Raw genomic sequence first — 12,862 nt, 5'->3', positions numbered from 1 at the left:
CCCAGCGCTCAACCACTGCGCCACCGGGGAGGGGAGGCCCTCCTAACAGCACTTTTAAATGAGAAATACCTTGCCAAATTATCTTGTGTAAAATTTAGCATTTCCCTTTGCTAGTGATGTTACAGGGCTTAATAAAATTACTTCAATGCTAATTTTGGCTTAAATATAAAAAGACACAAAATAATAACGTTGGTGGACCATTTCTGTGTGATAGTAATAACTAGTGTATTTGTGGTTCTTACTAGTCCAAGTGCTTCCTATTTATCAACTCATTTAAGCCATACAACCACTCTGTGGGGTGCTACTACAATCTCACTTTACAGAAGGGGAACTGAGGCACAAAGAGGCCTCATTTGCTCAAGGTCACACAACTTGAGTTGTGTGAGTTGTGTTGAGTTGTGTGAGTGGGAGGGATGAAATTTAAACTCAGGTTTAAACTGCTTTAGTTTAAACTCAGGTTTAAATTTAAACTCAGGTTTAAACTGCTTTAGCCACCACGCTTACTTTGGCTCTTGTGCCCAGGCATACAGGTGTTTTTCCTCAATTCCTGCTTCTCTAACACTGACTATCATTCTTTAAATACCCTTTTATTTATTTATTTATTTATTTATTTATTTATTTATTTAAAAAGATTTATTTATTCATTTACACAAGAACCGGGCTATAGGCCAGATGCGGGGGAGGGTGAGAGGATTCACCAGAGACAGAGTGGGGAACAGAACAGGCAGACTGACCAAGTACACTGCTGAGGGGAGAGGAGGCAAGGCAGGAGAGGTCTGCTGTGCCATGTGGGACCCTCGCCTGCTGGCTGGGATTGAACCAGCGCTGCAGAGGCTGAGGACAGCTTCACAGCGTGGCGCTCAACTGTCTGTGCCACCAGGGGAGGCCCTAACCATTCTTTTAAAAAGGAAGAAGGTTGAATCCCCAGTACCCAGAATGGTATCTAGCACACAGTAGTAGTAGATACTCAGTAAATACTTGTTGATTGACCAAATTAATTAATCTGACTGTGATCTATAGGAGATTTGTTGGTGAGGACACCACAGGCAAGGAAGCCACTAAAAAATCTCTTTAAGCCAGAGATGATAAATGTCTGAACAAGGAAAGAAGGGGTAGAAAGGAAGAGATATATTAAAGAAATTTGAAAACTGAATCCATGGACTGTGAATGTCAGGGGATGGGGAAGGAGAGGTATAATATAACTCAGGACTTGTACAGAAAGTAAGCTTCAGTGATGTGGCTATGGATTTATTAAATTATGCTCACTGGAGTTGTTTGTTTATTATAATTTATTGAAACACAGTGAGCAAAGAACTTTATTAGGCACCTTCCTGTAGAGAATTCTCTTCTGTTCTAAGAAAATTTCCTATAAGCAGTTCCTGAAAAGGTACACAATGTCAAATGCCTGAAGGCTGTACAAGATGTTTTGGATGCTGCTAGGGAAACTCATTTTCTGAGCTCTGGCACACATCTTCAGGTCCCAAGTTACATTGTCTTTTAGGCCCAATCTTTGAGCATCTTGTTTCGAAACTTAGTCTATATACTTTAGCTTTTTTCTCTCCCTGTACAGATGTACATACATCAGCTTAAATTCAGTGACTTCCAGTTGAGAGAGTCCCTGATTCAAGCCCACATGATAATTCCCATTTTGGCTTCAATTCTAGTAAAGATATGAGACTTATGCTTCTAATTACTAGTTCCAGCTTGTCCTTTTTCATTTTCTACACATTTATTTGACATAATAAGGGCAATTGTGGCGAAATATTCAAATACGTGCATAAACAATCTCTCTTGAGTGGATACAAGTAGGGGTGCTGCTAAAACCGAACTCTGCGCCTGCAGCTTGAATGGATAATACACAAGGATAATACACAAAATATCCCCACACTGAAGGTAACTTCAGTAAGCAGTGCCCTGCTGCAAAGGGATGTGAAAAAATTGGAAATCCACCTACATTTCGAGAAATTTGTAAGTAATCCCATACAATGTCTTTAAGTGGACTTTCCTGCTTTTGTCATACCCGTTCCTTCCACTGACTATGTTCATTTCTTTGACAAAAATTCATTAGGGGCTGAGTTGTGTTCTCCAGCATTCATATGTTGAAACTGTAACCCTAGTACCTCAGAATGTGACTGTATTTGAAATAGGGTCTTTAAGGAAGTAACTAAGCAAATGAGGTTTACGTAGGTGGGCCTCAATCTTATAAGAAAAGGAGATTTAGGACACAGAGGGAAGACCATGTAAAGACACAGGGAAAAGACAACCTCAGAATAAACCAACATGCTGACACCTTTATCTTGGATATCTGAATCTGTGAGAAAATAAATTTTGGTTGTTTATGCCACCTATGTGGTACTTTATTATGGTCAACCTAGCAAATCAGTACAGACCTCTGATCAACACCATTAGCCTTGCCAAGATCTCTTGGCCACCTTCTTAGCCTCACAAGGTCTCCTGTGCCTGGAGTGGAGATGAAATCCCCTTTGGAGAACAGAGCTGTGAGCTGTTGGACATCTTGTCCAGAGCCCCACACCCAGGCAGAAGCCAGACTGTATACTTGAGCTCACTGTTCACTGAGGGATTTGTACTTGTCAGTCCTTTAATCTACTTGAGAAAGTGCTGTTGAATACACCCTGGTAATCATTTGCAAACAGATGCTTATTTTTCCTTTTATTACATGATAATGTTCATTAATATTTCACATGAATGGCCAAAATGTAGGAAGTTACAAAGGAGAGAGAAGTTATAAAGGAAGGAAATAATTTTACAGATCTATGCTTAGATTTCAACTAAAAAACATTGAAAAAATTTAACTGCAAATCATTTTTAAAGTAATATTTGCTTATCTCATTATAAAAGTAATAGATATCTGTGGTATAAAATTTGAAAGACAAACATTTAAAGAAACATGTATCTTCCCCAATCCTATCATTTAAAGATGACTATTATTAACATTTGAATAGCTGTATTTCCAAAATTTTATTCTATACTTATGCAAACATACATGTTTTACAAAATGAAATTACATTGTACATGTTCTATTGCACAGCCTGTTTTTTTCCATTTCAAAATAATTCATTTTGAACATTTTCCCTATTCATCAAATACTCTGAAAATATGGCTTTAAGTGCATGTGTTAATATCCATTATATAAATATACCGTGCTTTATCTAATTAATATCCAAATATTCTCATAAAATAAATGCATTTTCTAAACAGAAATGTAGAAAATATTAGTGGAATTATGTTGAACAAATTTAGTTTAGGAAAAATTTTTTTAAAGGACATATTACAATATCCAGTTACTAAAAAAATTAAGGATTTTTAAAAAATAATTGCAATTGAAGTTATTCTTTCTCAGTAATTGCATATTGTCACTGAAAGAAATTTGATTAAAATATAAAATTAAATACTGTAAATGCATTTATTTTTATAACTTTGGGGGGACTTCTTTTTCATTGATTTATTAAGTTTATTTTTACTTTCAGTGTACATACCTGAAATGATATCTGTTCTATGAATTAAAATTTAAGATCCCAATGCCCTTCCTCCTTTTATTTGTTTGCTTTTCTCCCCCTGAAAGAACAGGACTTGGGATATTTTTAAACATTTTTCTGAAAATGCCCAGTCTATGAAACAAGTTCAAAAGACTTGACCTTTTGTCCTCATTAAATTATGAAGGAAATTGAGAATGTTAATGTGTTTACTTTAAAACGGGTTAAATCACAAGATAAAGAAATATGCTAGATTATTGCAAATGTCTAGCATTTGTTAAAGGTTTAGTACATGCCGGACACTTCCCTGTAAACTATTGTTTTAATATTCCGGTTTATTCTCATTCTACTCTGGCAGTTTAGGTAGTATTTCTTCCATGTTATGTGAGTAGAAATGAGTCAGAGAATCACTTGTCAGTGGCACATAGATGCTAAGTGGTGAGCTTCAAAGCAGGTATTTTTTCCCCATGATACAGCCCAATATTTTGATGACCAGAGCAGGACCTCAAATAGTTTCTAGACTTCCCTGGTGGATGGTGTGATGATAAAATAATCAAACTAGTTTGGTGGGTGGTGATGGGAATCGTTCTTGTTTTGTAGTCACAGACTTTTATTATGTACAGTACATAGCCTTGTGGGTATCTGGGTGTGTACATACAACATGTATAAAAGGCTACCGTGAAAGGGATACCCTAATCCCTTTGTGAGCCTGCAAAATACAGCCAAATCCTACAGTCAAAACAAGAGTTGGCAATCAAATGATGTTGTAACAGTACACCAAGGCCAAATACTTGAAAAATTAATATTTGAAAATAAACACAATGATTTTGCTATTTATTTATCTTCATCCTCATTCTTTCAACTTGATGCTTGGCACTGATGGCCATGACCTTGGCTTGCCTTGATTGTGATTTTTGTTGTTTACTGCAGCTTATTGCTTTTGGCTCTGACAGGCAAATATTCTTTCTAGATGTTTATGGAATCCATTTTTTTATTAGCATCTAACATTAATATGTAGATATAGGTAAATCATAAGACATAGGCTAATGATTTTTATGAAATGGGCTCACTTGTGTGGCCAGCAGCTGATTAAGAAAAAGAACATCACCAGCATCTGAGAAACCTTCTGATACTTGATGTCAGTCACCATTGTTCCCCTCCTCAAATGTCTCCATTGTTTTGGCCTTATTATCATTGATTGATTTTGCCTGTTTTTGAACTTTATGTAATTTGAGTTGTAGGAAATACACTATTTCACATTTGGTTTCATTTTTTAGCATTGTGTTGGTGAGATCATCCATGTTGTACATGAAACATTTGTTTCTTCTCTATTTCTCTCTACAGCGTTCCTTTGTATGAATATGTCACGATTTATTTTATCCATTTTTCTTGTGGATGAACATTTCTTGAGTTTTTCCGAGTTTTCATCCATTCTCATACATTTCTTGGGACATATTTTGGTTGGATGGATGCGCCGAAGTGGATTGCTGTGCCATATATGTTCAACTGTAGTAGATATTACCAAACCTTTTTGTTCCTCAAAGAAGTTGTACCAGGGCCTCCCTGGTGGCGCAGCGGTTGAGCGCTGGTTTACAAAGCTGCCCGCAACCTCTGCAGTGCCGGTTTGATCCCCGGCTGCTTCCCGGCCACTGGAGGAGGGTCCCACATGGCACGCAGATCTCTCCTGCCGCCCGCTGCTCCCCTCAGCAGTGTATTTCGTCAGTCTGCCTGTTCTGTTCCCCGCTCTGGCTCTGGTGAATTCTCTCACCCTCCCTCTCTTCTGACTGTACCCAGTGCTTGTATAAATAAATAAATCTTTAAAAAAAAAGTTACTCTTTAAAAAAAAAAGAAGTTGTACCAATTTCAATTTCCATAAATAATGTAGGAGAGGTTTGTCCTACCAACACTTGATATTATTAGCATCTTTCCAAACGTTTGGTATTGTTAGTCTTTTTCACATTAGCCATCTAGTGGGTAGATAGTGGTAGCTCATTATGGTTTTGTTTATGCATCTTTTTATTAAATTTATTTATTTATTTCCTTACATCATTGTTCATTTTTGTATAGTATTTGATTTCTCCCCTCGGGTATAGTCCCTGTAGTTCTCCCACCACCGTGGCACCATGAGAGAACAGTCCCTTATGCTCTTCCCCCATACCCCCCTTCTGACTCCTCTCCTTTTTTCTCCCCACCCCTGCTGTAAACCTTAGATCTTTGGTCAGCTTGCAAGTTTTGTCTTTTTCCTGAATATGGTTTTATTTTGTATTTCTCTAAGAACTAATGAAGTTACGTACCTTTTCGTGTGTATCGACAATGCATATCCCTGTCTGGGAAATGCCTGATTAGATCTTTCACCCATTTTCTTTTGGGTACTTTAGTTTAGTTTTGTTTAATTGATTGTAGGACGTGTGTGTGTGTGTGTGTTTGTAAACACACTATGTACACATACACACACACATATATATATTTATTTATATATCACACATATGTATACACCCAGATAAGGTGGTGACTGGAGGCATTTGAGAGTCCTGGGACCCTGAGAGGCATGGTATAGAGGGGGAAGGGGAAAGAAGAAGGTTGGGGTGTCAGAATAAAACCTCACTTTCTTCTCCTTTCAGCCTTATCATGGAAAAAACATTTTAGGTAACAATGCCTGTAGTATCCCCAATGTCTCTATGCTTTAGGAGTGGATGGATTGTTAATCTGGATTTTGAAGTTCTATAGTTTTGGAATTTATATAGTATTTAAACTCAAAATTTCAGATGATGATGTTCAGTTCCAGACTGGGGAGTTAGTTATCTTTTCACCTCTCAGTCCTACCAAGTCCTGTAGCTCTTATATCCAAAATACACATCCATTTGGTTCACACGGTCACACTCCTACCACTATGGTTCACACTACATCCTCTTTCCCCTCAGACAATGAGATGGTGTCCAAATGGGCCTCCTACTGCTGTGTGAACTGTTTTATGACATAAATTTGCCCCTCTACTTAAAGCTTTTTATTTTCCTGTTATTATTCCTCATATTCCCCATCCTTTCCTTCATAACACTTAGCCAGTCCGTAATTACATGTTTCATCCTGCTTTGTTTCCATATCTGTCTTTGCCACTCTCTGTCAGTTCCACAAAGAACTGGCGTACTTTATATACCAGTGCAGCACAATAAATAGTTGTTGAACTTGACATTGAGTGATTGAATTAACACCTTATGTCAAATCTGAATGAAGTGCACACTGTCTCACTCAAGTGGCTGTCCAGTCTCTTCTGGATACTTTTTGGGAGGGAGCTCTCCCTACCCTGGAGGCCCCCCATTTTGTGTTTGAAAGGACAGCACAATACCTATTTTCAGTGTTCAAAGAGGAGGCACATGTGTGTAAGCTGAAGGGAACCCAGGGTTTTGGCAAGACTGACAACTAGAAAATCTTCCCAAGGCACCAATGTCCTTGCTTAATTGTTTTAGTTGGATAACTCCCCTCATTTAGCAGATGCAATTCCTGGCTCTTTGGCCTAAAATTCCCTCCCACCCATAGCATTTCTAGGGAACCCAGTGCACTTCTGATCTGGGGACAAAATATACTTGGTGGTCGATTCTGCTCCCATGCCCTGCATCTGACCTCCCTCTGGAACTGAGGTCCAGAGTGGAATAAAATGTGGCCGGGGCCTCCAGAAGGGCCTCACCCATCTCTCAATGGCGAGCTCCTACCCTAGTATGAATTGTTAGTATGGATGAAAACTCATCAAATGTAGTGGCAGGGAGTTAGATATCCACATGCATTCCCAGAAAGGGACAAGTGTAGTTTGAAATTCTGGCTGTATTGAGGCCACGTCCCCAGTGTTTAGCTAGTCTATTAAGTAGTAATCTAACCCTGTGATGATTTCAATTAATTTGACGTTTTCCCCAGTCCCCTTTTGATAGTCTGGACTCAGAGCTGTGGGTTCACAGGCAATTTTAAATCTTGCACAGGAAATCCTCCTTTGTTTCTTGCTCCTTTTATTCCTGCTGTTTGCGGTCAAGGTGAAATTTATCAGTACCGTTGAAGAGGATCATGGAACTGAAGAGATCTGGGTTCAAGCTTGAGGCAACCACTTACTAAGTGTACAGTTCACTTATCTCACTGAGTCTTCATCTACAGATAGAGGAAATACCCACTTCCAGGGCCATTGTGAGGATTAAATAAGGGAGGTTCTAGCATCTACCTAGCATGGAGTAGAGATTCCGTACATCTCTGCTTCCAGAGTCATTGATCTTCTGGGACACATTGCCAAATACAGTTTCTGAGTCTATTTTGTAGTTGTGGGCCATCTTCTATTTACTTCTGATTTCAGGACAGTATTTGATGAATTGTTGTAGTGCTGCCAGGCTCCTTGCCATTCCTGCTGGGGAGAAAAAGGTAACAGGTGCAAGGTGCTTTGAGCGAGTGAGTGGCAAACAGGCCCCAAGCCAGAAGCTTTACAGAATCTATTTTCAATTCATTCCCTATTCACTCCTGTCTATTATGACCATAGAGGTCAACACAGGCCTGAATAATAAATAAGAAACTCCCAAATGCCTGAGAGTTGTTTCAGGCAGTTCCTCTCCTGAGGTTTTTGAACAAAACAGACAATAAAGGGAAAAGGAAAGAGCAAAGATTCAAAGGAGATTTACTGATTTTTTTCTGGGCAATATAATTATGGCTGGCTATTATTTTCCTTTAATTAGTATCCCATATTTCCTCAGTGCTAATTTACTAGCATTATTATGAGGACCCCCAAACTTTCTGACTTAAAATACTGGGTAAATTGCTTTAAGTGCTGCTGCCCCTCTAATGTCAGTGTGAACCTATATAAGGAGGTCAAAAGCAGCAGCAGCAAGGCATTGCAAGTGCATCCACATTGGATGACAAGCTCATAGACATGGAGAGGGAGCACTGATGCGGTTTCTGTTACACATAGTAGGTGCTCAGTAATCAATAGCTAAGATTAATAAATAATGCTTCTCTTCTGAACATCTCAAAACATTTTGCTTTATCTATTTTCCTAAATGAGAAAGCATTGTTTGGCTTAGATCCCCCCAGAGAGAAAGACTATTTATTAAATCACTCAGCTAATAAAATTTGTTAAGCTCTTATTATGTGCCAGGTACAATAACAACTGAATAGTCATGCCCTTGCCTTCCAGGACCTCCTATGCTAGTGGAGAAGATAGAATGTGAATAAGTTAATAAAGAAATCAGACCTATGTAGATTGTAGTTGCTGGAGAGGAAATAAACTCTTGAGAAGTCAGGTAAGGGTTCTTGTCTGCGGCAGTGACTTGGAAGTTGAGATCTGGAGGATTAACAGTTTGGTAGGTGAGAGGTTGGGGTGGAATATGGGAGGGGCTTATATTCCAGGAAGAGAACAACATATGCAGAGATCCTGATTTGGGGGAAAGCTGGGCTTGTTCAAGAGAGAGAAAGGAGACTTGTGTGGTCGGATGATGGTGAAGATGCCTGTGAGATTGGACTTGTAGGTAGAAGCCAGGTCACGCGGGCTCCAGATCTGGGTCCATTCCGAGTTGGGAGCCCTTGGAAAGTTTTAAGAAGGGGAATGGTATTCATGGATTGTATTTGAAAAAGGTTTCTCTGGTTTTTATTTGGAGAGTGATTTAGAGAATGGAAGGAGGCAAAAATGGAAGCAGGGAGACTAATTAAAAGGCAGTTTAACTAGACCCTCAATGAAATAGCACTACACACCACTAGAATGGCTAGAATGAAAAAAAGCTCAGTGTTAAGTATTGTCAAGGACGTCACAGTGGGACTGTACTACATTGCAATGAGCATGTAAAATGATATCACCATTTTGGGAAACTTCCTGTCAGTATCAACTAAAGCTGAATGTAACATCACTTAGGAACACTGAGAACATGCTGATCAGAAATGCTGACATACATGCACCAAGAGATGTGACAGAAAATGTTCATAACAGCCTGTTCTTAACAGTCTCGGGCTGGAGATAATCGAAATATTCATTAACAATAGAATGGATAAATAAATTGTGACGTATTTAGTCAAAGGAATGCAATACAGCAAGGAGAAGGAATGAACTATTACAAAAGTAATTTCCTTCTAAGAAATTATGTAATTTACTTATTTGTTATGTAAGCTCCAAGAGGTAGAGACTTTGCCCCTGGCTGGTCACCAAGTTGTCCCAAGCACCCAGAATAGTGGCTAGCAATTGTAGGCTCACAATAAATATTTGTTGGAAGAAATGACTGTGTGAATAAATGGTGGGAATCATTGATTCCCCTGCTACCATTCTACCCACTAGCTTTGTGTCCAAGCTCTAAGAAGTAATAAAAATGGAATGAATCTAGGGAAAATACTAGGATGGGGTAAGGAAAACCCAGAGTCCTAGTTGGGGAGGAGGGGAGACTGTGGTTTTAAACTGGGTGAGTTTGTTGAGAAGGTAATATTACAGGGCCTTGAGGGGGGAGAGGGGTCCGCTTGCAAGTGGCAGAGAAACTGCTCTGGGAGTTGATGTCAGCTGCTCCTTATAGGATGTTGCAGGGCTGCAGGTGCCGTGGAGTTTGTGCCACCCACAATCAAGTAGCGGTCAAGGGGATCATGGTTAAGCCAAACTTGGGTCAAAACACTGAGCTCTCTGTGTAGTTGTGATTAAAATATTTTTTAGAGGCTGTGGGGGCCACATGGTAGTTGGAAAGCAGCTACAGGCAATACGTTAATGAATGAGCATGGTTGTGTTGCAATAAAACTTTGTTTATGGACACAGATTTGAATTTCATATAATTTATATACAACACAAAGCAACATTATTTTCCATTGATTTCCCCCCCCCCCTTTAGTCATTTCAATATGTCTTAGCTCGAATACCCTGTGAAAGCAGGTGGTGGGCCAGATTTGGCTCTCTGGGTGAGTTTGCCAACCTTCTCTCTGCTAGATGCCTGCAGGAGTGCACAGCGGGTGGGAGGTGTGACAGGACAGCTACTGTTGGTTGTGGAGAGGGTTGGAGCAGAGGTCAGCACGTGGTCACCTTGGGGCTCTTTTCTGGTGCTTTTTCCTCCTGACTCTCTGGCTGGGTTCCATGGTTTATAGTCCTACTTGCCCCCAGTTTACTTTTAAGGCTTTACCGTTTGAGAACCACCCTGATTGCTACAGTCTTCTAGAGCTTAAGCACTCATTTTCCAAGTGCCCTAGACCTCATATCCTCACGGCTGGTATTTCCCACCCAGCCAGCCCTTGGCTCTCCCAGTTTCTGACACTCACTATAAGAACTTCATACAGTGGTGCTAAGACCAGCTCAACCCGGCTCACGACACACAAATATACACATTGTCTCTCGCCCCAATGGAGTTTAAAGATGTCTGGTTGCTCAAAGTCTGTAATGGTGGGAGTATTTATACCGTGGAAATTGACAAAGGAAATCTGTGAACACAAATTGGGGCTTTTTTGTTGTTGTTAGCTATTTCTAGCTAGCAGCTGGTTTGACAGCACAGCCTTCTGTGACAGATGAAAGTTATTCTGACACAACCCTATCCATCGATTTATAGAGCAATAGAGCTATGAGAAATTTGGAATTAGGTCTAGTGTCCACTGCTAAGCTGTCAGAAATGCCTAGGATAGCGTCTCACTCCTGTCTCTTCCATTTCTCTTGTCTCCATTGTCTGCTGATGTGTTACTAGTGTCTCGCTTTAGAAATACAATAGATTTGAACTATTGAATGATGCCTTGGAGAGAAAGCTGGAAGAAGTCACAGATGATCCACAAATCTGGGGCACCTATTTTATGCATGCTGGAGAAATTAACATAATATGGTGACATTTCCACAGTCCTCCCAAAGTAATTTGACTAAAGGTTGCCCTCCTCCATTCTTTCCTCTCTCATATGCTTATGTGAATTATTCTTCCTTTTGAAGCGAACCTGTGCTGACTTCTGGCACATCAGAACCAGGCTGATATTGCATGGCTTTGCCCCATGACTGTGCTGCAGCAGAGGCTGTTTCTTCAAAAGAAGGGAGGGAGGGTATTAGTGTGTGTGTGTGTGTGTGTGTGTGTGTGTGTGTGTGTGTGTGTGTGTGTGTGTTTAGTACCTGTCATAGTGACTGAAGTTGCCATGATTCTCTCCAAGGTTTTATTCCTTTTTTTTTGAGCAATTCTTCTTTGGCTGATAATAGCAGATCAGAAGGAGAGCTGGGGACTGCTGTAGGATTGTGAAGTTTATCTGTAAACCTTTCCCTGCTCCCAAATTCATGGCTACTGGGGCAAGTTAGATCTAAGTTTGAATCAGGACTCGGTCCATGTAATTGACATCAGTAGATGAAAATTAACACTCAAGTGAAACTTTTATTCTCATGAAATAAATGTGTGTGGGTGAATGTGTGCAGGAGTATGAATGCCTGTGTGCCCCTGTGGGCCATGTGGATACGAATATGACAATGTTCATAATCCCATGCTTGTTATTTCAACTCCACCTTTTTTCTTTTTCACCCAGAAAGCAAATCCACCAGCCAAAAAGAGTAGAAAAAAGGGATGAAATGCACTGGATGAGAAAAGCCCATTCTATTCTTATAAAAAATTTGCTATTTGTGACAAACATGATACTTGAAATTCAAAATACACAAACAGATGTCATTCTAGAAATATAGTATCCATTGGGTGGTTTGACTGAAATCCAAATCTTTGTAAACTTTACAATATGTTACTCCAAATAAAGGTTTGATGAGTCAATCATCTGTCAGTTAGTAGGTTGAAGAACAGTTGGTTGGCCAATTAACACTCATTGCATTGGCCTAATATCACCTTGACTATCTTGTCCCCAGTCTGGCTGGGTTGTCATCAGCAAAGTCTTGCATTCTGGGAGAGCTTTCATCCACCCCATTCATTCTGGGCTTTGGGATAATGAAGTATGTAATTGAGTTTTATTTATTAATGCTCAGGAGGCATAAAAGCTATATAAACTGAGAGAAAATATTTTCAGTTAACATAAAATAGATATAATTAAACACAATCTTAAGAAAAATTCCTGTAGGAGTATTCTCACTTTTTTAAAAAGATTTATTTTTTATTTATACAATAGCTGGGGTATAGGCCAGAGGCGCGGGAGGGTGAAAGGATTCACCAGAGACAGAGTGGGGAGTAGAACAGCAGATGGACCTAAAGCACTGCTGAGGGAAGCAGTGGGCGTGGCAGGAGAGGCCTGCCACGCCGTGTGGGAATCTCCTTGGCTGGCAGGGAATCGAACCTGCACTGCAGAGGTTGCAGACAGCTTCACAGCGCTGTGCTCAACCTGCTGTGCCACTGAGGAGGCCCAGTATTCTCATTTTGGAATCAAAATCAGAGTATTCATGGTGAGGAAGAGTGCACTCCTGCTAAAGATCTGTATTCAAATCC

The 12,862-nt window shown here is 39.9% G+C and overlaps 1 protein-coding gene across 1 annotated transcript in view; it reads left to right on the top strand.

The window, feature by feature from the left end:
* LSM5 (LSM5 homolog, U6 small nuclear RNA and mRNA degradation associated) overlaps window positions 1-12,862 on the top strand; it is an 88,145-nt gene that overhangs the window by 74,664 nt on the left and 619 nt on the right. The window lies entirely within an intron of this gene.

Source organism: Talpa occidentalis, unplaced genomic scaffold (assembly GCF_014898055.3).
Source record: "Talpa occidentalis isolate TD23 unplaced genomic scaffold, MPIMG_talOcc4v2.1, whole genome shotgun sequence".
In the NCBI taxonomy this organism is placed as follows: domain Eukaryota; kingdom Metazoa; phylum Chordata; class Mammalia; order Eulipotyphla; family Talpidae; genus Talpa; species Talpa occidentalis.
This window is presented reverse-complemented; position numbering and strand designations above follow the sequence as displayed.